At 35.0% G+C, this 2912-nt stretch overlaps 1 non-coding gene across 1 annotated transcript; it reads right to left on the bottom strand.

Moving 5' to 3' along the window:
- Positions 1-1847: 1847 nt before the first annotated feature.
- Positions 1848-1966, bottom strand: LOC118600984. The gene has a single exon (XR_004950131.1). It is a non-coding gene; the product is annotated as a 5S ribosomal RNA (ribosomal RNA).
- Positions 1967-2912: the final 946 nt, after the last annotated feature.

Below are 2912 nucleotides of genomic sequence, written 5' to 3'. Positions count from 1 at the left end.
TCAACAGATAGAGACTATCAATAAAGAAAATTTATTTAAAAGAACCAAATGAAAATTCTAGAGTTGAAAAATTCAATAACTGAAATAAAAATCCTATTAGGTACATTTGATATTGGTCAAATCTGAAAAACAGAGAGGAAAAAAACCTAAATAACACCAAACAAAGCCTCAAAGACCTTATATTAGGTTTATCAACATACATTAATGGGAGTCTCAGAAAGAAAGAAAGAGACAAAAAAAGAAAAAAAGAATCACTGAAAACTTCTTAAATTTGATGAAAAGTTTTAATCTGTAGAATCAAGAAGCTCAATGAATGTCAAGTTGGATCCGGATACATCAAAGTTAAACTGTTGAAAGACAAAGACAGAAAATCTTGAAACAACAAAAGAAAAAACAACTCATCAAGTTCAGGAGAAGTGCAATGTGATCAATAGTGAATTTCTCATCAAAAACAATAAAAGTCAGAAGATAATGGAATATTCAAAGTACTGAAAAAAATAGAAGTATCAATCAAGAATTTCATATTGAGAAACTATCCTTTAAAAATAGAGGAGACGACCAAGCAGTTCTATGTTCTGGGTGGTTGGAAACTTCAGTTCATGATGGGTAACTCAGTTCTCATAATAACTTGATTATAAAACAGATGGATCTTGGAGAATGACAGTAGAGTATCATAAGTCTAACCAGGTGGTGACTCCAGTTTTAGTTGCTGTTTCAGTTCTGGTTTTATTGCTTGAGAAAATGAACACATCCCCTGGTACCTGATATGCAGCTGTTGATCTGGTAGTGTTTCTTCTTGATACCTGACAGATTTCAATGATGTTTTGGGTCTCCTAGGATCAGCGTCATTTTGGAGTTAGTGTCCAGTAAATCCTGCAGAGTCTTATTTTCCTTTCTGAAAGTCTGGGAGAAAGATTGGTAGTATAAATCTTTGACAGTGTAGCATGGTCTGTCCTCAAGAAACCAATCTTCCTCTTAATTCCAGTATTGGAAATGAATGAAGGATGATGACTCTCTGTTTTGATGATTCAAGTTAGGGCACTTCTAGGATTCTGAGGCACCCCTCACAAATTTATTTCTCACAGTCATGCTGAAAGGTCTGTCCTCTAGATTTTCCTGGGGTGAGTAAGCAGTTCTTACCTGATAACTCCACTCTAACATTCCAATCTCCCTAAGCCTTTGGCTATATCTTCTTCTATAGTATATCGAGGCAGTTCTGGAATTTCTTTATTTAGTGTAGGTGACTTATTGGTCTATGTTTCAACCAACCAACCAAAAAAACTATTATAGCCTTTTCTAATCCTTTGAACTAAAATATTGACTCTAGAGTCTCTGTTTAGTGGCCTATATCAATATATTTGACCTGATCTAATTTTATGTTCTTTCTACCATTATCCTACACTTTTCATATTCATTCCCACCCATCTTCTCCATATGTCTATGTATAAATATGAAAAATTTTGCAACTCTTTCGGTGTGTAGTACACCTCATGGGTCACACTTTGTGCCTCCCCCACTAGGGCCTGCTTGGACTTGAATCTAGATCTAGAAGCAATGAGGGGTGGCATGGGTAGCTCCTGAGGTGACTCAGAGGTGTCTTGCAAGGCAACTACCTCAGGGGAGGCCATTAACAATTCTTCAGGCAAAGCAAGGTTAACCTCCTTAGGTGGGGATAGAAGGGCTATTTCTATTGGCAAAGAAACTCAGCAAACTTTAGAGGGTCAATGTCCTCAGCTTCATTGAGGTCTTCTCATATGTCCCCATTCTAATTGTTGGCAGTTCCTTTAACTGCCTAAATATACTTTAAATTATACTTTAGAATTTTCATACTTAAATTTTTTTTTTAATGCCTACAGCACCTGGTCTTCCTAGGTGGTCTCCCATCCAAGTACTAACCAGGCCCGAACCTGCTTAGCTTCTGAGATCGGACCAGATCAGGCACGTTCAGGGTGGCATGGCCGTAGACTCATACTTAATTTTTATTGTATTTTAATTAAACAGTGTCACAGTGCTTTGAAACTAAATTAGAATTCAATTGTGTAAACAGACAACTGTGAAAACATTCCTAGCCATACAACTAAATAAAAATCTAGTTCAGCACACTAAAATTGAGACATCATTGGAATGTGAAAGCTATGAAGGCTCATGATCTATGCAGGCACAGCAATCCATGATTAATCCATTCATACAACATTCAGTAAATGTTTTATCAAACATGTCCTATATGCTTGGCCCTGTGTTTGAAACTGGGAATATAAATCTAACTAAAACATAATTCTTAAACTTAAGATTGAACAGTCTAGTGAAATAAAGTAACTGCTTAATCTGACTGGACTTTCTATTGTATGATAAGAGCCACCAAACTCATAATTAGGCATGATTACGAGATAATGTTTATCTTTTCCTCTAAAGGCTCTGTGACAGCAGGGACCATGTTTGATTTTGCCTGTTAGTAGATCTCTAGAGTTTAGCACAATCCCTTGCACATGATGACCAGTTAATAAACAGAAAGAATGAATTAATGAAAGATCAATTAAGAATAAAACACTAAAAGGTTTTCTATTAATATTATGAATGAGACTACTATTGCTTAACACTATTCTGAATTGGAGGCAATATAATTAAACAAGAGAACAAAATATGAAGAACACTGAAAAGCAGGAGAAAATATAATTATTTACAGATGATAAGATTATATCTGGAACAGCCAAGTAAGTCAATCTAAAAACTACTAAGAGAAGTTTTAGTAATCTCAGTAGTTTAAAAATAAATTTATTAAAATCAATAGTTTCTCGTATGCTAACAATACCAGTCAGAAAATATAATGGGGGGGAAAATATCTCATTTGCAAGAGCAACAACAAAAAAAGTAAGATACTTAGGGAAAGTCTAACAACACTTTTTCGCTACTTG

The sequence above is a fragment of the Rousettus aegyptiacus genome, unplaced genomic scaffold (assembly GCF_014176215.1).
Source record: "Rousettus aegyptiacus isolate mRouAeg1 unplaced genomic scaffold, mRouAeg1.p scaffold_m13_p_3, whole genome shotgun sequence".
NCBI classification, from domain to species: domain Eukaryota; kingdom Metazoa; phylum Chordata; class Mammalia; order Chiroptera; family Pteropodidae; genus Rousettus; species Rousettus aegyptiacus.
This window is presented reverse-complemented; position numbering and strand designations above follow the sequence as displayed.